This window comes from Anopheles stephensi, chromosome 2 (genome assembly GCF_013141755.1).
Source record: "Anopheles stephensi strain Indian chromosome 2, UCI_ANSTEP_V1.0, whole genome shotgun sequence".
Taxonomy (NCBI): Eukaryota; Metazoa; Arthropoda; class Insecta; order Diptera; family Culicidae; genus Anopheles; species Anopheles stephensi.
This window is the reverse complement of record NC_050202.1, coordinates 52,770,439-52,795,268: the sequence shown is the minus strand read 5'-3', so window position 1 is coordinate 52,795,268 and position 24,830 is coordinate 52,770,439. Positions and strand designations below refer to the sequence as shown.

General features: G+C 43.7%; 1 protein-coding gene across 5 annotated transcripts in view; it reads left to right on the top strand.

The window, feature by feature from the left end:
- Positions 1-2,148: 2,148 nt before the first annotated feature.
- LOC118502699 (polypyrimidine tract-binding protein 1) overlaps positions 2,149-24,830 on the top strand; it is a 225,159-nt gene continuing 202,477 nt past the window's right edge. For 2 of the 5 annotated variants that reach the window (XM_036035228.1, XM_036035227.1), the window contains exons 1-2: positions 19,999-20,029; positions 21,189-21,770. The gene's annotated coding sequence lies outside the window, so the exon portion shown is untranslated. Of the gene's footprint in view, positions 3,670-19,998; positions 20,030-21,188; positions 21,771-24,830 lie in introns of those variants that run through there. The other 3 variants (XM_036035233.1, XM_036035232.1, XM_036035230.1) reach the window with 3 other exon arrangements.

Below are 24,830 nucleotides of genomic sequence, written 5' to 3'. Positions count from 1 at the left end.
TTGAGATAAACATCAACTATACTATAGGCTGTGATTGATCGTTTAGAAGCTAGTTTTGTTTTAGATCTTCATACTATTCTACCAACCCCAACGCATACTTTGAGGTATCGGATTTACCTACTAATCAACCTGCCTGTACAATCTGCTTAAACGTACGAAAGTGTAGTGTTACCACTACAGTTTTATGTAAGTCTACGGCTTCCGCCATTATTCGCCTTCCAACAATGCCGCAATAAGCTCCCCCCACCCCTTTTGATTGCACAGCGATGAGTCAAAATCAACCGAACGGGGTGCACACTGGGGAGTAAATAACCCCGCTACAAATGTGTTCGTTCCATCCGCAACTGCGTCAACCCTTGTTGGTCTCGGTAACCCTTACCGATCAAGGTGACAATTCTGACCATTTGGTACATGATGATGATGATGATGACAATGATGACGACAGCCTTCCCTTTGGTGGGAATACTGCTAGCGCTTGATTATTATAACAGAGTGATGACAGTTGCAGTGTTATATGGGATTCAGTAGTACATCGAGTTGTATACAGTACGCCAATCAAACTTCATAGCGCTAATTTAAAAATAGCACCTCGATCTCTGGCTGGCACCTTTGAACTCTTCCTAAGGCAATGCCTTTATAACGACTAATACTAGTCGAAATCGGCCCTCATGCCCTCACGTCAAAGGCTTGTAATCGCAACAGTTAAAGATAAACCAAATCACGACCTAATCTCTCGTGATAGTGGACATTCGCCGGGTGCTCACTGAATCATCGGACCAAAAGCCAGTCCACCGTCCAATACGGCACGCGATATTGAGTCCTATAAAGATAAAGCGAAGAAGGATAGCCTATTAGCAGTTCCTGATGACTTCTGCTTTAGTCTAGCAATCCTAGTAGGTCACCTACCCAGTAGGAGGGCATCATGTAATTGGACACTTAAAGCAATGGGGGTAATGTCTAGCAGCGACCTAACAGACGGAAAGGTCCCAAGGGTGAATTTGTTTTCGTTGCTGAGTTTATCGAGCTCGGCGGTTAGTTCGGACGCGCTGGTGCTGCCTGCTGCACGTTAGCGCACCGGCTGTGTTGACTTACATTCGGGCGCGTGCACACATACACACACCCGTGCGCACCTACACAGGTATCGTCGTGTGTGCGTTAGCGCAGACGTTTGTTTTGTTGCTGACTCTGTTCTTCCGGCGGTGGTGGCCGCACATTCCACCCCTCAATTTCCCACCTACGGGGGTGGCATTTAGCGTCGCTGTTTAGTTTTGACATTCGGTACACAGTGTTCCGGTAGTGGTAGTGACATCTAGTAGCCACCCCATTCCCCCCTTTGGTTGTTCCCCTAGTGATCATGCAATGCTGAATTTCGATACACTCGCGTTTCCGTCGTGCCGGCACCTTTGCGATTGTTTGGCCGCTTGCGACGTAATTGCTTTATTTTCGCAACCTTTTCCTTTTCGTAGCATGCCGGTCTCGTGTGGGGTGTGTGTGTGGTTGTAAATGGTCATCATGATTGTGGGACTTTGCGCAATCGAATCGATTAAGCGCGCGCTTCTCCACACACCAGCGAAAATCCCAAGTACTCTACAGACGAACGTCAGGAGCTGAAGGTTCTTTAGGGACTGTGCGGGTGCCAGGGAAAGTAGTCACACACGCACGAGGTGACTCTCTCACACACACAGCCGACCGTTTCCCTCTGTCGACAAAAATCGCACGCACACACGCTAGCGGGTTTATCCACGCGCGCGCTACCGCCATATGTTGATGGCGTAGTTGTGTTCGGTTGTTATTCTCCCACACTACGAAGCAGCACAGGGTGACTAAATTTGTGGTGGAAAAAGAACGAAAACCTGCGGGTCGCACAAACAGCAAGCGTTGACGGATCTCGCCGTCCCTTCTCCCTTGGTGCCCTTGTCTGCACGCGTGTCTCTCTCTCTCTCTCTCGCTCTCTCTCGCTTGTTTCTGTTGTGCTGTATGGTCTAACGCCGTCATCCTGACTGTCGCCTGTGAACGAGTGAACGAGTCTGCTTGTGTGTGAGAGAGCGAGCGAGCGCCCGAGAGAGCGAGAGAGAGATCGTGCGGCGCGCAAAAGAAGCGGAAAGGGAGAGCGATTTTTTTTCGGTGTGTTCCGCCCGTACTACAGTCGCAGTGAGCCGTTTGGTTAAACCGCTATCCCGTTCTCCGTCATTTTCAGTCTCGAGGTAGAAACGATTCACCGCGCTGCTGCGTTTTTCCATGGGCATTACTCCGAATTGTCGCTAGGCGATCGTTCCGCGTCGCGCTCTCGTTGTGTGTTGATATTCAGATTGTGCGTGTGCGCCGTTTAAGCTGTGTGCAAACAGTGAAGATTACTCTGTGCCAAATTGCACGTTCTGTGGCGGGTGCCGTTCTGTTTCTGGAACAGGTCCCAGGCTCGGTGAAAAACGAAAAGCAGCATTTAAGGTACGAAAAACATACCCGGAGCGCCGTGCGCGGGCGCGTCTGTTGTATTGTAGGCGGACGTTCTGTCGCCCTTCGTGTGTGAGTGTGTGCGTGTGTCAGTGAAAGAGAGGGAAAGTCTGTTGCCGGTAATCCTTTTGCTCACATCCAGGTCTACGCGCTGTCTGGATGCTGTAGTGTAGGAGTCGTTTTCCGTCGGCGAGCGAAAGAGAGAGAGAGAGAGAGAGAGAGCGAGCGAGAGAAGAATCAAAGTGCGTGACCAGCTCCTCTAACACACAAACACGGGCGCGCAACTGCATTGCGCATATTGCACCGCGCTCATCAACAAGCGGGAGTTGAAGAACCTTTTCAGCGCCCCCTTCCCACGAAAATCTCGTGCTTATGTGCACTGTGCGGGTCGGAAAATTTCGGCCTAATACATTTTCATTCCCCCATGCTCGACCAATTCTCGACTACGCCACACAAACCCCCTGCTTCTTTCGGGTTGGCTAAGCACCGGCAACTTTGATCGTGTTGATCATCCCATCGCGTGCAGCTCATCTCATCGTAGTCTCTGTGTGTAGAATAGGGTGTAGTGATCGTGGTGTTTTTGTAGCCGTGACTTCCCGTACAGAGCTGCGGACGCACTTTGTAATCATAATTTTGCCGGAGATTGCAAAGTATTAGCTAGCGGCGCGTAGTGTTGTGTTGTGTGCCCCCCTCCGGATATTAACCATTCCGCCTGGCGGAACGTCATCGGAACACAAATACCTCCTTCAGCCGAGTTGTTGTGATAGGTTACTCGAAGTCGATTTTGGTTGTAATCTGATAGACGCGCTGTGAAGTGTTTTCTTGTGTGGCGTGGCTAGAAGTGTCGGAATACACCTTGCTGTGTAGCGCAGGTGAAGGTGTGCTTCACGCAAAATCACGTGTGCCATAGTTTGTTGTAGAGAAGAAGTGTGACCGTGTTGTCCATCAGAACAACAGCAATCGCAGCCCGATATTGTCAAAGCGAAAGCCAAGCTTGAGTGTCTTTCAGTGATCATTGGTTTTTGTTATTTTTGCTTCTGTTGTAATGAGCCCTGTTTGACAGGTGTCAACAGAGTGACAGTGCGTGCGAGATCTTGTGTCGGGGTGTTGTGATTTTTTTTTGTCGCAAAAAGCAACGGAAGCCAGCACAGAGCGAGAGAGCAAAGTAGGTGCGAAGGAACATACTTATCGAGCCGAACCTGTCCATTTTGGGTTAAAGTAAGTTTCACACTTTTTTATTATTTCCGTTTATCTATATTTTCATTTCCCCTATTGTTATCCTGACGTTGACATTTCACCAAACAAAATACTCATTCCCTTCTTCAATGCTTTATACTTCCTTTCTTGCTGTAGCTATAACTTTTTATCAACTGCATAAAAACCAAAACACAAAACACACGTTCTGCATTTGCCTTTGTTTTCCGTTTTCTTATCAACTATTTTCCCAACAGCAATTTTATACTTCTTGCATTGCAAATACCTTCTTCACTTAGTGCTTTGTCAATTTCTTCTGTAAATCACTTGCATTCCATTTTCCAGTGTAGCTTACTTCACTTCAAGTTTTACAGGGTTTTCAACGACAACTTTGGGAATTTTGTCGGTTTCGGTTCAGGCATATAATTGACTGTTTCAGCGAGATGTTGTTTTTTTTTTGGATGCTATAGTTGATATGTTCGACAGAGAGATTTATGATCCAAGCCATTTATTTTTATGCGTTTTGGCATTTGTTTTTTTTATTTTTTAATTATGACGGACCGATAACGTATTGTCTTGCGTTTTGACATGTTGTGTCTAAAATTTTAATAACGCTCCATGCAAACTGACGTAGAGTCAATAGTAGAGTCAATGATAATCATGTGGTATTATAGCCAGTCCTTACAAGACTCAATGATAACCACGTCGTTGAATAGCCAGTCCTTACTACGAGAGAACGGTTTAGACGGGATTCGAACCCCGGACAGCTCTCAGGCTAATGTCAATCTTGCAGTGTCAGTTAAAGTTCCAGAAAAATGTGAACAAAATATTTTTAAGAAACTGTAACTATAAACAGTTTTGATATGCTCTTTATGAAGTTTTCTAGCTTTATGAAGCAAAGCCCAATAATCTGTTAACACATTTTTTCTTCCTCTCACCCTCTGCTTGGCCTCTGCCGACTAGAGGTCGCTACTTAAGTCATGCCTGCCATTTCTAGCTTACTAAACTTAAGGATACCACGTAGTTGGATAGTCATTCCTCACTACGGGAGAATAGTCCAGATGAAATTTTGACCCCGGTCCTGTCGTGTGCAGACCGGCTCCGTAGTATCTTCTACCAATCGATGTGGCTCTGCAACATTTTTTTCCCTAAAATGTTTTAATGTTGTGTCCTGTTTAGCAACAAATCTGTCAAATTGGTATGAAATGCATCTCATAAAATGCTTCGAAACGACATGGTATGTTTTGTTTGACTCAACTGTTTGACATAAGCTGCCTCTAATTTCCAGCTTTTCTAGCTAAAGTTTAATATACCTAAATATTGAAAACCAGTTGCGATTCAACAGCGCTATCTATCAAACCAACGTGAACATTCGATCAACATCTCGCTGAAAGAGTCAATTGTGTTCCTGAAAAGAAAAAACAATATCTCGTTCAATTTTCCTTTTTTGTTCTGAAAAAACCCTGCATTGTAAAAATTTTCTGTAGAATTTGTCTCTCCTTTATCTCCACTAGCAAAAACTAAGGAATATCTGAGGCTGCTTGCAAAATGTTTCTACTATCGTATTTCGTTGTCAAATGTTAATTTAATGACAGTTACGCTCGTGCGAATTATTTTTCTTCTTTTCCCCACTTTCTTAACTAATCAAAAACTGCATCCTAACTGAAAGAAATGCTTTTTTTCCCCTCTGCTGTCTGTATGTATGTATGTATGTTTGTATATTGTACCATTCCTTACCTTTTACATACCTTCATTAGTAACTTTTAGCAGCAAACCAATGTCTTTTTTTTTCTCTCAATTACTTGGTCCTTCGTGGTTGTTGTTGTCGCTGCATTGGTGCTTTCCATCTTAGTTTTTTCCCAGTTTTCCCTCTGCTTAATCATTGTTTTATGCGCTTGCACACCTACACTGTAGCGCTGCTGTTCATTTCATATTTCATTTCAAAAAGTCCCAGTCCGTCGCCTCTGGTCGCGCCTTGAACACACTTGTTCTGCAGAGTTCTTGGGATTGAGCATTTCCTTCCCGTTTCCCGCTGTTTCCCGCTGTGGTTTTGTTTCTGCTCCTTGCGTACAAACAATACGCCGTTTCCGTACCCCTTACAAGGAAGCGGATCTCTTTGCTATGGCGAGGGCTTTTTTTTTGCTTCTTGTGGCCATGTCCTCACCAACTCGCATCCTTGCACCAGGACCAAGACGAGGGAAAAGAAATGAAAAATTACCTGCACACTTTATAGTTTTTTAATTTTCCTCTCATTCTATGCCAACACGGAAGAGAATACCTGCTGTTGGTTCCAGAGTTCTGGCTGCAATAGTCCGTGCTTCTTTTTTTTTGTACCGAGGGTGATGAAGGAGGGTGATGAAGGATGAGTCTGCCGCATTAGAACCTGCTTCAGAATGTCGGCCGGACGGGCTTTGCACGATCGTGATTGCATCGTGCCCTCTGTGTGTGTGTGTGTGGTTGAGTGCGGATAAACTAAAACCGGAGAAAAAACTGCATCCTCATGCACTTGACCGGTTAATAAGCGGCGTTGCGAGAAGATGTGAACAAACAGACCCCGGGCACAAATCTTATCCTATGTTTGCGTGAGTTTCTGGCAAGAAGAGGGAGATCGAAGCAAAAAAAAAACCCCACTAAAGTGCAGTCTTTCCTTTCGCGAAGGATAAAGCGATTGTTTTTTCCTCCACATAATACTGCTCACTTTTACAATCCGGCTCACAATATCCGGGGCTAGGGTTGGGATTTGTTGGGGCTTTTTATGTTCATTTGACCGCTTCATTTTCTATTCGCGGGTAGGGATATTTTTGTTCCCCCGACCAAACTGGGCTAGTCTCAGCTGCAAGTCAAGTCAGCGGCGTCGTAGCGCGCGAGGATTCCGTGAAAAACTCTTTACCCACTTGAAGAAAAGCACCCGTAGTGCGGATGGTGGCAGGAATCAGGGATGGGCGGAAACGGTAACACTGCACAAACTTTCTCAACAAACAACTCGGCGTGTGTTCATTTATCTTTGTCCACCCATTTTGCTACTTTCTTCCAAAGCTTCTTCCCCCGTGCGTCGATCAAATATGGCGCGAATATTGTGCAATCTAATGTCGCTCTTGCTTCAACCCATTTGCTGGGCGGACATGTTTGCCTCTCGATGCCGGAACGATTAATTATCGTTGGGTGGAAAATGTCGGAAAATCTGGTACGGTAGATACTGGCAAACATACCTCGGGAACTTGGCAAGCGGGAACTGAGTTGTCAACTCGAGCATGATTGTTTTGCTATCCAGGGAGTTGCGTCTTGTTTTGTTTCCTACTGGAATCTTAAAGGACCCGGGTCCTACCTGTTGGGTAGGACGAATCTTATTAAAAATTCACCCCTCGAGCTCGTACTCCCTGACAGAAAAGGGGGCCCCGGGCAGGATCGCGTGATTAGAAACCATTTTAACATTAGAAACACTCATTGGCTGTGAAGGCAGCGCGTTGGTTGGTTGGTAAGTTTAGTCACGCTTACTACCGAACGCACCGCACCGGACAAGGATCAGAACAAAAGGCCAGGAGGTGGATCTATTAGCGGTCTATTTAGTGGTCTCAATTGTGTGGTGAGAGCAAACGTGGAACGGGAAGCACAAACATATATTACGCGCCGTTTTGCCTCCTTTTTCCCAGCACTCTCCGTGCTGAGTGCGTGAGTATGTGCGATAATTGACACGTGTTGTTACGGGTCGATCCTTCCTTTCCTGCCGCGATCGGTTGGATTCGGTAGTTTTTCGTAAACTGTACATCGTTTGCGGTGTGAAGTACAACCAAAAAAATTCCCCAACAGATGTTGCTGTCGTACACGGGTCTGAGGTCTGGGTGGGAAGTGTTCTTCAGCTGCAGGCACATGAATGATTCATTTTTAATGCAGGTTAGTTTGGCTTGCTGCTGCTCCCTCAGACTAGCGACTGGGAAAATCCAATTAGTCCGGTTTGCCCGGTAGCTGAGTAATTGACCATTGGTCAGAGCCTCCCAATCGATGATAGGGTTTTTTTTTTTTTGGTGGAGTATAGGTAAAGTTTTCATGTAGCTCTCTTTTCGTAAGAAACGGGTTTGGTATGCATAATGATAGTATCCTGCACTTAAGGAAAGTATTTTTTGAATTGTTAAAAGAATAACTCCAAACCTGAAAGAGGACGAGGGTCCAGAAATTCTCCCATCTTTGGCCCTAAAGTCTGAACGAACAACAAAATAGATATTGATTTTTATTGTATATGCCATCTCAAATTAAAATACCAACTTGCAGCACTTTGAGGGTCCCAGTACTTACAAACGTCTTTGAGCCTTTTGTCAGACTTTGTCCAAAACTGAATAACTCCTGTCACTCGCGTGCGAGATTTAGATGCGCTTTAGTCTATACAATTACATCTCAATTGTACAGGGAATGAGATTCACCAGACTCTAGAGTGTGCTGGGCATGTCATGAAAAAAGCGCAGAACAACTCAGCCCGTAGAGTGAGTACCAGCATTACTCCTTTGAGGCAGTTATCAGTTTTTGGCTAAAAAGACCAATTCAAGGATTAAATGCTCTTTTATCAGTTCGATCGTCTCACTACTGTACAGATAATAAGATTCCTTAGGCTCCAAAGTATTCTGGGCTTTCGAGTGATTCTAGGGTCTCCACAAAGACAGAGGAGACCAAACTGGTAGATTAAAATTAAGTTGGAGAGATGGCGTGGATGTGTCACCCAGAAATGTCGGTATATTGTACTGGCAATAGACGACACTAGATTGTGGGCGGTTTCTAGGACTTCCTCATGTTGCCTAGACCTCGGAGTGATTGTAGATGAAGGTTGACTGGAGTCTTTCATATGCTTTTCGACTCCTATTTAAATTTGTTTATCCATCTCATTTTTTAAACGACTTCCAAATGCATCGATTACGCCATTCAGGTATACTGCCAGTCTTGGTAATCCCCATTTTAAAAAAATGTGTTCAAATGCGTCAAATTTTGCTTGACAAAAACGCAGTACAGTCCGCCCCACCGGTACGGTAGTCAAACGCACAGCTGCCCTATCGCAACCCACAGCTGTCCCTCCTGACCGATACTGCGCTGCTATATTGACTGTTTGACTTTGTGCTGTCGCATCGTGTCGATATGTGTAACTTCCCGCCGACGTAAGGGAACGGCCGGGCGGTACCGTTCGCTCGTGCATTTGGTTGGCATTGGCGTTTTGCTAGCGTCATGCATAAAATATAGCCGATTAAGGGTAAATATTTAGATAACCGGCAATGCCCGTTTGGCCTGTGCTCCACGCTCCACGGGTTTATTGAACGATGGTCTCATCGGGTCGAAGCGTGTAGTTCTACACGGTGCGCACTTTTTTAACAGACTTGCTCTAAGCCCCTTTTAAAATCGGATGAGTTTAGATGTTTTAGGGGGAATGATTTGATTGGCGAATAATGGTGGTCGGTTTTTTTTGTTGGTGTAATTATGTCGAACGCTTTTAAAAACATGCCAACATTGCATAACGGTGGCAGTTAGGCAATTGTTTATTTGTTTTCGTACAACCGACAGCCACCACCACACAGCAGCACAACGCCACTCCCAAATCGCTGCAGAGTAGGTGGGAGTTAAGGGAAAACAAAAACTCCAAACAAGAAAGAATGTAAATCGCTTAGAATGTTCCTAGGGAAGGCGTTGATTGTTTACACTGTTGGCTGCCTGGTACGGGGGTGCCAGCTACCTAGTAGTGGTGTAGGTGTGTAAATTTCTCCATTACCACCACCGTGTTTGATGTACGCGATATTTAGAGTTAGCAAACGTCATCGCGGCCAATTGTGCAGCGCTACTCGCCTTCATAAATCAAATGCCGTTCAACGCAGAAGGGAATCTAGCAGCACAGGGAAAGCGATTGCCATTGATTATCTTACGCTTAGCTTACGTAGCCCACGGACAGCTCGGTAGCCACATTGCGCCAGCAATATGTTTATCCGAGGATGATTTCGAACATTAAACAGCGCGATGAGCTCGGTGTCCATGGCGCAGGTAAACAATTATAATACATTACCCCGAACCCACACCGGTCCGTCGGGGTGGTAAAATGTTAGGTTTGTGTGTGGTTTTTACTGGCTAATATCTTCCATTGTGTGGATTGTCTGTTTTTCTTTCGGTGGGCAATTTATTGGACAGCACCGGGGAAGAAATGCGCTCAAGGACGTATGTGTGTGTGTTTTTCCTAACGGATGATTTATCGGGTTGGTTGGGTTGAGTTTAAATAGATGCGCAAGAAAATTACGTCATGAGTTCTGTTTTGTTTATACGAACTTAACTCTTTTCATTAAATCCTCAACGTCAAAAACAAAAAAAAAAATGAAATAATGATTGTCAGACCACCCCCCCAAAAATGTCAACCAATAATGAGCCTACGTGTCGAACTCGTCGATATCGATTTTCCAGCCGGTGGATAGCTTATCAGTACACGCACCAACACATATGGCGTGTGCTCTATCGTATGTGTGTGTGTGTGTGGTAGTAATAGTATTAAGTTGGCGTGTGCAAAGATATGTGGAAAACCCACCTTATGGCGCCCCACGCAACGGAACAGATTTTCACCGACACCGGACAGGCACGAAAAAGAAAGCAGAATGGAAAAACAGCAGAGAAAAGTTTGTCCTGCACCAATGTGACTGTCAGCGGTACCGGCCGCGGCAAGGTATACGTGCTGGAATTAGGTTACGAAATTGATACTCTCTGTCCATAACGCGAGCGAGGGATGGAAGCTTGCTGGGTGCTCCCTCCGTACTGAAGTAGATATGGCATTTTTGTGTGCGTTTTCATACTTTGTGGGCCCAGTAAAAGGAGCGCACTGGTAAACAACAACGCCACGAACGGGAAAATGGCCGGAGAAATTGAATTATCTCTTATTCATCGCACGTCTGCTGGAGCATCTTAAGCTAGACTTGTAAGATTGTAGATTGATCCAGAATAGTGTGGAAGAGTTTCACAGCGAATGTCTCGTCTTGGTGGGAGAACGTTTACTTTAGTATTGAAGAGTGTTGAGAGTTAAGTTTGATATTTTGAGCTTTTTTATTTTAAAGTAAAAGCTAAGTTTCATTTCAATTCAAAGTTTCAAGGACTAACTATCCAACTTTCATTCTAGTCTAGAAAGCCAGAAATGGCAGACATGACCAATAAGGTCTTTAGGTCAAGAAGAGAGTGAGAGAGGGTTGGATAGTCAGTCCTCACTACTGGAGGACTGCCTAGATATGACTCGATTCTCTGCTGAAAATCTTATACTGTTATTTTAACGTATGCTACGCAAAATATACTGGACTACCTGTGTCCTAGTGATCTACCCAAAACCTTCATTGTTTTTTTATTGTATCATGCCTTTTATGTACATGCAACAGACAACAGTGTTATTGGTGATCATTGTGATCATGGTGATCATCATGAGATTATTTAGAGCGACCATTGCCAAAATAGTCAAGAAACTGCAATTGAGACTCTATAGGGACCCGTTGCACTATGACTCTATGAGGATCACCTGCCAGAAGCTATTAGAGGTTATATCTCATTAAAATGTGAGGCTCCATAATGTGTCCTCGAATCGGGGGCACAAATTAACTCCAGCACCCTAGAGATACCCTAGAGATAGCATCCTAGACCGATTATATGCCATCTGAATTGTGGACAGGACACGATTGACGACGAGTGTGAAAACTATCTTGAATGATTGCTGAGACTCCTAACTGACCTCGGAAGTGACCAAAACATTTGTCTGGACAAACCTCTATCGCAGGACCTTTGCCAAAGATTCTGTAGCCAAGATGGACCGTGTAAGACAGAAGAATTCCCTGAAATCACCCACTTTAATCCTCTGGTCATTAAAGCAACATTAATTTCATTGAGATATCTGTTGTACTTTCCGCTTTATCGCACTCCAAAGATAACCAATCTATATGATAGTTTAATTTGTAATAAATTAAAAAATTATTTTAAGGCAATTTCTTCTTGGATTGCATTTGTTTTCATAAACATCACAAGCTTCCATTTTAAATTTAACACCGCTTTAACGATACTATAACTTTATGTTCTTATATGGAAACATGATTGCGTATCACTTTTATTGCGACCCTTTCTTCGAGAAATTCCAACTTAAGTAATGTTTTTAAAATGAAGTCATCCTGACGGTAAATGTCTGACAGCAATTAACTCATCCCATGTACGCATCGCATCTTAACGTTACTGTGGACCGTTACACCTTTCGCTTCGCACGAAAGCCTTTCCGGCCTTATGACTCATACATCCGCATCAATCGAAGCACCTGGAACCTGTTTCGTTTTCGCAACATTCCGATGCATTCTTTCCTTGATGCTTGCTCGCGGTGGCATATATGTACATTCAACAGTTTTATTTAACTTGACCAAAACTTGCCAACAATATTATTATGGTGTGACATCTTCGGCAGGGTAGATAGAGCTTAAATTGTCGATACAGCAGTAACGCGTGCGATGTCGACGAATCGTTCAATGACACCACGCGTGCCTGTGTCGTATCACTTTTGCTGATGTACACTTTCCCTTTGGCAGGGATTGCTTTTTTTTGCAGCACTGTGCTTCGGCGTAGGTGAAGCAGTTCTTTCCAATGGAGTACATGTTTTGTGTTGAGACCGTTAAAGTCGCAATTCATTTCGGACGTTTCTGTTTATTATTTGATGCATTTGAGGTTTAATTTCATATTTTATCCATCGATAAAAAGCACCACGCTTAGCATATCGATCGTGGCAGTAGTAGTAGGCTTTGCAACCGCCATTGGTGTTTACCTTGCCAGTTGTCGCCATGTTTGACATGCAGGAGCTGATATGCAGATCTTATCAAATGCTTGGCTCAATAAAATGGCGATGACATTGTGAGTGAATACATTTTTTTTTTGGGGAATTGTTTGCAATAAGCGTATGCATGTGTATTGAGTTTAATGCTTTTCGCACAACACGCTGAACCACTAACCGTTGTCATCGTTTGCCGCCGATGCCTTCGATAGCATTTCCTCCCACATAACTGCAGCATTTACTCGTTTTAATGGTGCATACCGTAGCAAAACGTGAAAGCAACACAGGGCGTGGATACGGGGACAAACGTACCTCGTCCTGTTTTGCCCCCGCTGGGGGTTGTATAATGTAAGCAATTTTCCAATTTTCCACCAAATCTGTTGGAAAGAACCAGGAACCAACTGCATGATGTGGAAGGTGCTTTTGGCGCTATTAATACATTTCCACCCAACGCTCCGGGAGGTTGTGCGGGTGCTCTTGGTTGGGTCGCATGAATGGCGAATGTTTACTGTGCCCAACATCCGCTACTACTCGACTGCAGCTGCTGTGCTGAACGGCGATGCAGCAGTGCACAGGGTAATAAAAATTGTGATTTTTGTGTGTCGTCAGTTGTGGGACTCGGTTGCACAAAAAGACAGCAACAGGACACCGATCCGCGCCGTTGGTAGAAAGTGATGTTGTGCACACGGCACGCAGAAGTGCGCCACGGTGCTACGTAATGTCTTCGTTTGTTCGAACGAAAGTGCATCGATTGATCGATTGGTCGTGGGCGAATCGAAAGAGACATGTTTGCGAAGCCGGGTGACATGACATGAAAATTGTGGCTCGAAAAATTTATTTCGCATTGTAACGAAGAATGCACGCTGTAGGGGGGATCGAATATTGGAAACATTCCATGTCCAACAAAATTTTTACAAATATTTGTTTATAGAGGATTCTTTTTCAGATCAGAATTTTTTATTTATTTTACTGTTTTATATTATATTTGCCTCTTCAGAATATTTTCCAAACATAAATTGCTGCGTAAACCGCCACTGAACCAGTGGAGTAAAAATGAATCACTAGTGGGTTGTATCTTTACAATAATTGCGAACACGTGTGATGCATACGCCATACGGGACAATAATTGTCCTATGGTCTACCAGCAAAGTAAGTGGATTCGGAGTGAAGAACGTGTGCCATTTTATGTTTGTTCTTCATCACATGGCTCTATATTTAGACACCGTCATCTTTCCAACTTTAAGAACCTGTCTGTGTCATCCAGCAGACACAATTCGGAGGATTTGAAGTAAAAAAGGTACATAAAGTAGTGCGTAACATCAGAGACGTTTATGACGGCAGTTAGCGAATGAATATGACAGCGGTCCGGTGACCCTGAGGTAACGGTGCCGGTCTTTCACACGGCAGGACCAGCAATCGAATCTCATCCGAATTGTGTTGTGTGCCTCTTGGTAAAGATAAGTATTCCAGTAACCTCTTGGGATATATTTATCCAAGAACCCCTCAAGGTTTTGTAGACCCAAAGATGTGTGATCATGAAGCCGTGTATAAACTAAACTGCTCAAGTTCTTCCCTATTTCATCTCATATTCTACGACAAGTATCCCCCCTCCCAAGAATATGATATGGAGTCAAGACTCAATGGGAAAATTAATGGAAATATAAGCGTCCTTTTATTAGACGGAAAGGGTGTCATTTCGTTACGAAAATTTAAATAATTATTCGGACGATTTGATAATCCCAACGGTCTCTCTCTCTCGCTCGCTCCGCCATTCTGAAGTCGAGGAACCATGAGTGACCGTTAATTGATTGATGAAAATGAGGTTTTATTTCTTGGCAGTGTAACCGGATTCGCTCTCTCTCTCTAGAGAACATTTCCCTTGGCTGGGAGGGCACGCAATCGCGTTGAACCAATAAACACCGTCGTTTTTCACTCCCTGAGGGAAAAAAGCCCATAAACAAAAAACTTCCTCGGGTCGGGGTGGGGTATGGTGCATTAATAACCCGGTATTCTGACACAACCGATAGGTCCTCAACTCCCTTCGGGGTGTGGGAAGAGGAGAAGAGTTTGTTTTTCAGTGGAGCTGTGGTATGGAGTGTAGTATTGAAATGAAGCGGTTGTGGGATGGGTGATTCAAGCCGGCTCGGAATAACTCGGATGTGACAGGACCACACTCCCCCCAAACGCCACAGAAAGGGGCCGGGAGATGGGTTTGTTTTAATTGAAAATTAATTCAAATTAATTGTGCCCCATAATGAATTCGATTATGATGAGTCTCCTGGTCCTGCTCGGGCTTGTGCGAGCAATGATTGGGTTTCTTGTGCACTCACTTCACACAAATCACATCAAAATCTCCGTTTACTGTTTCAGCAGTTAGTTGTGGAGCGCCAGGGACGAGTGTGAACCGATATTGTTGTTCACTGCTGGAGTTGGTTGGACAGGTTGGAACAACGGAGAACGGACTTTCGGTTGCAATTGCCCTAGGTGTTAGGACGAGTTTTAATTGACTTTCTTCTCCGTCAGTTGGCAACTATTTTCGTTGCATCAACAACACCACCACCACCCATTATCGCCACCGTGTGTATTGTTGTTGCTCCAATCAGAGCAAAACTCCGCAGCGGGCTCAGAATTTCTGGATAACCAACCAGATATCCATATTCCTGGTGCGTGATTGGGCAATCGCCTGCGAACGAACGTTGTGTACGAGTTTTTGTGGTCTATTACGGGGTCTATTCCCTAATTTTAAAATAACTTTGCCTTCCCATCGTCCCCGCGGAAGCAAGCGCCTTCTCTCACATGAGGCATCGTCCCATCTGGGCAAATGATAAATTTAATCCTTTTGTGGTGGTTTTACTGTTTCGTACCCTCGGTTGTGATTATTTTCAAATAATGTTAATGCGTTTGGCGGCCGGAAAAGTTACGCCCGTGCGTTGTGCTTTATTTATTGAGCGTTTGCTTGCAGGTGTTTCGGAAGTATGGGAAAACCCTGGCTCATCAGCGCTCACGTACTTTGCGTATATTGAACCAATATTCTAGTTGCTTCGCGTGCATGTGTGTGTGTGCTTGTGGTATTCTTCGGAAACGGCGGAATAATTTTGCCGCGCCAGTTTTCAAACATCTTGACAGCGAATAATGTGTGGTTTTCTTTTTGTCACCCGGGTTTGATTAATTGCAGTTGATGGAAAAGTTTGTGTGTTCGGTTTCTTTTGCGAGAATCGTTTTTTGTAATTCTTGTTTTGGGAGTGTGTTTAGGGGGGAAAAATACCTGTTGCTTTTGGAGGTTTATTAGTCGATACTAATTTGAGAGTCTCCGAGCGTGCAAAGGTAATTGATGACTTTGTTAAAATTATTTGCTGTGATTGTCTAACTTTGTCAAATAGTATATTCTTCTGTTGGATACTTTAGCTATGGCATCCGACATATGATTGCCTCAGCAACTCCTTAGCTGTTTTGGCCATGAAGAAAGAAGCTTTATTGTCTGGTTGGAGAATCTAGTTCGCTGTAAATAGCTGAGTTCTACATTTTTGTTCGCAAATTCAAGCCACCACCGGTCTTATAGAATTTTTTTTTCGGACAAAGAAACGAATGATGTATTGAGTCTTTAAACGAACTAAGTAACTAACCATGTCCTGCAGCCGAGGTGAAGACCTGATGAGTGGTCCAGATTATAATAGTCCACAGAGACAATTACCCGAGACTCTTTTTCCTTGAGATTAAACCTTGAAAGGTCTTTGACTACCATATCTGGCTTTTAGAGAGCGAATGAAGTCTCTAAGACTCAAAACCTCTATAATTTAAAAAAAATCTGGCTTTTCTGTGGCTTGATTTTATCCATAGAAAAGTAGTCCGCCCTGCGTACGGAGAGGTGATCAAGATTTGATCTCCGGTCCTGCCGAGTGAAAACCGGTGTCACTATCGCCTCGGTCACCAAAGCCTCAACACATTCATTTAAAATATGAGATTGCCAAAATTGCTAATGTGGAAAGAAACAGTTGTTTATAATTTTTTGATTAGGTAACGTCTTAATTCTGATGCTCTAGAAATTTGTATAAGAGTCTATTGTTTACTGTAATTATACAATATTTATAACAACTTAGGCTTGATTTTTCACAGTTTTCTTAGTTTTAACTTTTTTTTACTGTACATTAGGCAACGTATTATAAGTAAAACGTGTTAAGGTTTAAGTAATGAGCCTTATCTGATATGCTCTTAAGTCCAAAACCACATAAGGAGCGAATGATTCCTTCGTCTAATTTTATAGCTTAAATTAAACATTACTGCGAAAATTCGCTACACAGTCTGCTATACAGGTCTGTAGCTTTATAACCGCAAGATATATGTGTATTTTATAGCTATAATTATTTACAATGTGCTGGAGTTCCAGAGTACTCCGTTGTGGGTAGAACTGGAAGGGTTTTCGCAAAACAGTAGCCCGGTTGCAATTTAGTTTGAATTGCGGTTGTTGAGCGTAATGAATACGAATTTAAATAGAAACCAGTACATGCTCGGTAAATGTTACTGTTGTGAATTTCGTTCAACTTTTCCTACTGTTGGAACAATACCGTTGAGCTCGGTTGTAATTGCTGCTAGCCATCTAGTAATGCTTTATTGAAGTGCTCGCTTGTCAGTGTTTCAGTACCTCAGCACTGAACATTTATGCAAAATTGTAATTATTGTTTACTGCCTGTTTCCCCTAAATCCAATGCCAGTGCTTGCGCAAAAAAAAAGCCGGATCAATGGAGGAGGATCTCATGGCTGTTTATTTATACCCGGCCATCGTAACTAGACTCTGGTACATACTCGCGACGAAGCGTTCAATGGGACGCTTCCCAAATATTGCCTTGAACGTTTGGCGCTATTCATTCAATATTTTTAGTCGCCAATTCTGTTCGCCCACCGTCGTCGTATTTCGGTTGCACCACACAGGGTACGATAATTTTGAACGTTCATTGACTCGACACCGGTCGGCCGCTATCTGTCAACGGAAGGCGCTTCAAGAAATGCGTAAAAAATGAACCACCGGCAAGGCATCCTGCAGCCGAAAGAGATATGTCTTTGCATGTCGCATGGCAGTAGGTAGTTCCTATTGCCTGCCGTTGTCGCTGGGTCTGCCCTCCCTGTGTCCCTTCGCGTTGTGAGAACGGCAAGCAGATGTGGGAAGGGAAAATCGCCGCCATCGTCGTCGGGCACATGCCGGGACATATCTGTTTCATGTACCTTATTTTTAGGGGCAACTTGTTGCGTGTATGTTGCGTTTACGCTTTGCCACTACTTTCACCTCACTCAGCCACCCCGATGTATGGGTGGTGTTGTGCTCAAACCGATGTGGGGGAACCATTTTTTTGTGTGACTCTGGTCTTATTTTCCATATATTGTCGAACGGCGGTTCAGTTGGCATCGGTTGCGCACCGATGTCACCAACCAGCCAGGGATAATGGTTTAGAGCGATAATAACAATCATAAATTTGTTGTGTACCGCGTGCAGGGGATGCGAAGCTGTGACGGTGGGAAACTGTTGGGTGTTGTTGGGTGGGGGTATTTTCATGTACGTGGGGGCGTGTGTTGCTTGGTGTAGTGTAGCATAGGGAATGTTACGGAGTCGATATTTTTACGCAGAAATAAACTGCCCCGAACGGCGCACCGGTTACGGCCCAACGTTTCTAGCCTAACGTGTACGCTTCACCGCTTGCTCGGCGAAGGATGATTTCATCTGGTTTGCATTCTTATTTTGGACCAATCGGGGGAACCCATCTTTTCATTTTCCTTCGTTTGTGCTGTGGGAAAATTTGGGAGATGGGGAGTAGGAGAGTTGAAGCTGACAATGTTTAGATGCATCCCGTATTTTTAGTACGATTGTATATTGTTGTGTGCAATTTTGGGGTGTGGATAGCTTAAAGGCGTTGCAGCAATTATTTTGTATCTTTTAAAAACAAATAATTTACAACACGAATCCTACATCACACAACAGTAATTACGCTCAAGTATTTGTTTTTGTTTGTTTGCAATAGCTGGCATACTTAAAAATGTTATAAAGTTTTAAAGAGCTTTTTTCATAATTTTTTTATTTAAAATAGATTATCTCCTAAATGTGTTTGTGTTTGTTTACATTACTTTGACTATTTAATAGTATTACCAGTTTTTTAAATAAAAATAACCAAATATTGCCAAATAACAAATGTTATCGATTAGCTCCTCAATCAATCAATCAATTACGGAATAGACAACTTAATTTTTAAATGTCAGCAGAATTTTTAATTTACCTAAAGGAATATTACAGCATCCGATGGATATTTCTTTCCCATGAATATTTAATATTTGTGAAGCGATATTTCAACAGTCCAGTGTTTCTCAAGCCATGTGAACGTAATTAGTAATCGATAGCATGAAAGTAAAAGTAAAATTGTCGTTTCAAAATTGATCGGTAGAACCCTGTACGTATGTATGACTCCTTGTAGAACATCGTTTTATAGAGTGAATAAGTAACAATTGAAAAAATGCATAAAATTATTACTGTATTTATTAAATGAATAACATTTCTTTCCGATTCTGTAGAAATTTAATCATCCTATCTTCTAAACAATATATCTCTTATTAAAAATATATTAGATACAGGGTTTTCCAGGTCATATAACTACAATGTATTCTTGTTTATAGCTTTGGGTGATTTTGATATAACACAACTTTTTAAAATCGTTTTGTTGTTATTTCTTTAATCCCTCATTGTATTATAAATCTGAGAAAAAAAATATATAAAATATAAAATCTTTACTTCTTCACAAAACAAATGGTTTCAAAGTGTAGTTGAAATCATCTGTATATTTTATACTCTCGTAATCTGTATCCGAATTTTTATCCTCTTTGTGTATGTTAAATCATTTTTGCATCCCGTGTTTTAGTAGACGCATATGTTATCCTGTCTTGCAAATTTCTCTCATTCTATCTCTCTTTCTCTCTCTCTCTCTCTTCTTTCTCTATTACTTGTACATCATATCGAATATTTCAACGAATACGCTTGTATTTATCACTTCTGTCAAACTTTATACCAACACAAAAAAAACCTACGTGCTGTCAAAACTTTACATTCTATTGCGCACCACTGTTCTCCTCTCTTCTCGCCTTGCCATACACTGTTGTACCACTATTGTATGGATACTGTTTACACACTGTATCTTCTTCCTGTTCTCTAAAACCTTGTGTGGCGTTTGTTTTACATATCTTTCCATTACTTTATATCTTTCTCTGCTGCTCTTTCCTTCTTTTCACTTCTTTCTCTCTATTCTCTGAACTGTCCTATGCTCTCTGTTGTCCGTCTTAAGATCTGTTTTTCTTTCTATCAACTTTCGCAAACAAATTTTACACACACACATTCATATCTTTGTAGTGTTGCACATACTTCTTTGCTTACGTGGTTGAATTCTCTATAGCTCAATAGCTATCCTTGTGTATCTTCCCTCCATCCGAAAACCGAAGTTGCTCCTACTCTTCTTTAGAACCGATTACAGTATAATGCAATGCCCTAAAATGCCTTCGTCTCTTCTTTTTTCTTCTTCTTTGTCCAGTTCGACCAAACAGAGAGAAGGGAGTGAGGGAGTAAGGGAGGAAGGAAAGAGAGAAAGAGCTTGCGTGTGCGCGTGTGTGTGTGTGTGTGAAACGGCGCGACATGTGCAATGCGGATTCATACGGAAGAGAGCACATGTGTGGATGTTGACGATCAGATGGAGTGTTGGGTTGTCTGGTCATAGCTCGAAACTACAAACGCGAATATCCTCAACAATAAGACGCAACAGAGAGGATAGAGACCCCGCGAAAACATGGATGATGCATCAGAAAAACTGCATCCACAGTTATACGACTCCAAGATATTCAAGCTATTTCCGGCGACGATGCGAGAGTCTAAAAAATAATCGATCCTTTCGAACAATATGACAGTGCGATACGAAAAGAAATGTATGATGCGACTGCACGCTTAAGTCGATGGAGACGCCCTGCCCGTTCGCTGCACATCCGTAACGATCCCCCATCTTGTCTCGTTCCTTCTCCAGTTGCAACGAGTTTATCGCCCATGGTTCCATTTCGATCCCTCTCTCTCTCTCTCTCTAGCTCAAGGGGGTTTCGTCCAAATCTTCATATCCACGTTTTGATGTCATGTTCTCGCCACTTCTCGACTGTTTATTCATAAATTCCTCCCAAACTCCATTCTCCGCTTGTTGATCTTCGCGAGCAGAAAGTGAAGCTAGTGGTTGCGTGGATTCCATCCCCTGTTTCGAGCAGGTCCTACCCACTTCCTTCCCTGTCCGCGACCAGCTCCACGATCCTTTGCGGACACGGATTGTCGTTGTGTTGGTTGGCGATTGTCAAATTCGCCATCGCCCCTGTTGTGTCTCCCCCCCCCCCCCCCCCTCTCCACGCACGATCGTGTTCGCTGCAGCATGGGTCGGCACAAACTTCGGGCCGTCTCTTTTTTCGTCTTCTGCTTTCGGGAAGATATTTTGGCAGCAACACAAAAATTCTCGATCATGCGACGGAGAAGTAATGTGCGAGACCTCGGATGTGCAACAACAACACTTGTATTTGGGCCAGAACACTAGCGTGCTTATGTAGCAATTCTGGTTTATTATAATAGTTGTTCAAGCAGTGAATGTGACCTTAGAACGCCATATTGGTTTGAGTGCAAAGTGCAGAGCATTAGTTCTTTAGATAGATTCTATCCAAAAAAGTTTAACATCGCATTGTTTTGTTGCTATTCCAGTTGTTACAGTATGTTATGTTTGCAAAGAGTTTGAACCATTGAAAGTTTCCCCTATTTAGGCTGTTGTTAGTAAGCGAAACGATAGAGCAAAGAAAATTCTGAAAGTGTGTGAATGGTTAGTGATATATGTGTAAGAGGTGCAAGAAACCATCAGTGATCTAAACAAAGTATCTTGGAAGGGTCCCGCGTGTATTGTGCATACAATTTAGCAGCATACACGCCAAAGTGTGTTGGTAACGTTAAGTTTTTGGGGCTTTGCATCACCATCCGGTTTCGCGTCGTCGAGTTAGCAAAGTGAGCGGAAGATTCATCTCGTCTTCAGGCACCCGCAACCGAAATCGTTACGTGTTGGCTGAGAAGGAGTTTTTGTGCAACTATTGCTGATTTTGATTGCTGTGTGGGTCGTCGTCGGCTGGTACGCGAGAACAGAGAAAGAGAGCAAGCTAAGATTAAGTGTTTTGTAGCAGCAAAAGGACGGAGCTAGAGTGTGGACCCAGCGTCGTCGAATCGTTTGAAATAAGCATCAAGACAATCACGCACCGAGCGGGCACATTTATGTGCAAACAATCTTAAACACGTCGGGTAAGCTATCCTTTTGTCAGAATTTCTCTGCATCTTTGATGGTCTGCTGTACTGATATCAAGAAACTCGAATTTCTAGTACGATTATATTTTGGAACTATTTTTAGGGGGAACGAAGCAAATAATTCAATAAAAAAATCAGATAGTCTCTAGTTGAAGCCATCATAAGCAGAAGATGCCAAATGTCTGGCATATTTGTTGATCTAATCACCAGGTCTTATTCTAGTTGTAAAGTTATTATCGGTTTTTAAGTTATCCATGACACGAAAATACTAATTCTTCTTAATCTCCTTCAAAGACTATTTTTTTCCTTGAAAAACTACAATACGCTGATGTCAACAATGTCTAGGTTTGAACGATCCATGTTTGCATGTTTGCTAGCTGATCGAACTCCGATGCCTGACAGTGGAATTAAATTCACTACCGGCTCCATCAATTAGCTCCACTCGTCAAGATACAAGTGGACACTTGTTCCTGGCCGATGTTGTTGTGTCTTGATCTCGAACACACACACACACACAGACACACATACACGAGGTCAAAGGGGGAATAGGTAGAGGGGGACATGGGGGAAAGCACACAATGGGAATAGAGTTGTTTCAGGTGCATGAAAGACGTATCGTATTTCCCAAGCTGCTGCCGGGGAGATTGCTTTGGTGCCGTGACCAGGATCACGGAGTTCATCCGACATCGTTTGAACTAGTTTTCAAGGAAATGTCCTTTCGAGAGGCCGACGTCGAAGGAAAATTTACCTCGAGGGGATGTTTTGCTGTTTCACCTCGCCCCATCTTTCCCCGCTCCTTATTGGCCATCAGGTCCGTGATTGTGTTGTGTAAATATCCTGCCGTGAAGTAGACATGATCTCTGGTGCTGCTGCGGGGCGGCAAAGGCACTCAATGGTAAATTCAATAAAATCGTTCACTCGTCGTTCCCTTGCTTCCCAACCTCCTGCTGATCATAGTATTTGAATAACGTTATAGTTCGGTATACAATGGAGCATCTATTGCGCATGGAATTTCACCCAAAAGGAATAGACTTGCTGAGCAGTTTAAGGCTATGTAAGGTTGGCAGCGTATGCAGGTAACAACAAACCCGATACGCGGAGCGATGCATCTGTGTATATCGGCATTCTTCGTGATAGTGGATGTATTGTTGGGTTTCGTTCGATGTAGTTAGTGGATGGTCGGGTTGGGTTTTAATTTTTTTCGCTCCCTCTCTCACTTCAATATCAACATGTTTCTTGGACGTATCATCCATCCATCATTTTGCCGGTGGGGTAAGGTCGCGGCAACTTCACTTATTTATTGTTCAATTGACTTTAATAAACTATGACGAGATGTGAACGGTTCGGTTCGTTCGCTGGTCGTGCGTTTCTCCAGCGATGGGGTTGGTGGTGATCGTCAGTGGACACCGACGGGGCCGGGTGAAGCAGCACGGGCACACGAAGCTGAAGCTGTGCGGCTATTGTCGTTGAGTTTGTGAGAGGGATTCCGGGAGCTATGGGTGCCACGGCCACATGGCTGATGGCGATGTGATTCCTCCTCCTGCAATGCATCGCAAGACTCTACCGACACAGTGTTCGTGTCGCCGTAGTTGTCGTCATCGGGTTGTCTGGCACGATGTGTTTGTGTATGTTAATTAAGGCAATTGATTGTGATCGGCTGGCCAAGGGGTCGCCGATGTTAGGCTGTATGCTGAAGTCAGCAAGCAAGATGGCTCCGCGGTACAAACAGCCAGGGAAGATATAGCCTTATAGACGGTGCTGTGTACCATGGCCAAAAACTTTGCCACCCTGAGCGGAAGGAAATCGATGGCTGAGGAGGGAGTGTCAAACGAGAGAAGAGAACTTCAACTGCCAACCTCGCAAAGAGTGTGTGTGTGAGTGGCGTTAGGCAGCTTACCGTTTTGGGGCCGGAATTGGATACGTACGTTTGAAACTCACACTCCGGGTTTCGAAAGGTTTAGGCGATAGGTAGCGTGTGGTGGCGGTGGCCAAAGTCATGGCTATTTGGAGGCGAGAGGTACACGTCAACACACCACGTCTAGTGGAGGTAAATGTATGGAAATTGAAATCATTGGTGCGATGATTTGCACAGCTCAGGATAGGACCGATGCCACGCATGGGAAGAAGTGTTCGGCAGTAAAGTAAAAGCCTGGGATATTGGGTGCCTCGGTTCTGGGAGGTGTTGGAGTACTGAGGATCGCCGAGAAGATGTCGGGGGAGTTGTTTGTAGCCGAAGTTGTGTCATTATCATAGTAAACCTTATCCACCTCAAAGGCAAATAGTGCTTTGCATAGTGTCGATGGTCTTTGGCCTTCTTTGCGTTGCGTCCTCTTCTCGCGCTGCTGATAACATTCAATTACGCCGTAAATGCCGAGGTTTTGCTCTGCATTTGATGGACGGTTTCAGTTTGTTGCTGATGTTTGACCGTTAGTTTTAGAGTTTCAGCCCAAGTTGGGAGGTTGTGATTGAAATCTTTACACCTCAATGTGTCCTGAGCACTAACAGAGTCTCAAGTTTTTAAACATTTGTCTATAATTTCTTGTCCAAACCTCCAAATGATATGAACCTGAGATATATTCTTCAGGGTGTCCAAAACTGCGATTTTCATGCATGGCTTTGGTGTGTCTTCCCTAACCACGTAACCACGCACCAATGGCACACTGGAACCGGTTTCACTTTTACACAGTTTTCCTTTCTCGGTACCAAGCACGCGTAAGTCAAAATTGTAAGTCAAGTTCAAGGCTCTCGCTGCAAATGGTTCACCATGAGACACGGCAGGCGCACGTTAGGCAGGTTTTTACCTTCGTCGTGCACGCTGACGACGACGAACGAGAGCACCAAAGGAAAAGCGCATTTGCTGCCGCGCTAGTTGTATGGGAAGTCTCTCGGTTGCCTTTTTTCCGCCTTTCGGATCTGCATCCAATGGTGCTTTGGGTTGCGCTTTGGTGGGGGCTTTCGGTAAGAGATGTGGTGTATAATCTTTCCGTCCAAAGTGTTACATGTGTTTGCAAAGTTGCTGCGGAAACAGAGACGGAGATTCGGAAGGTTCTGTTGGAG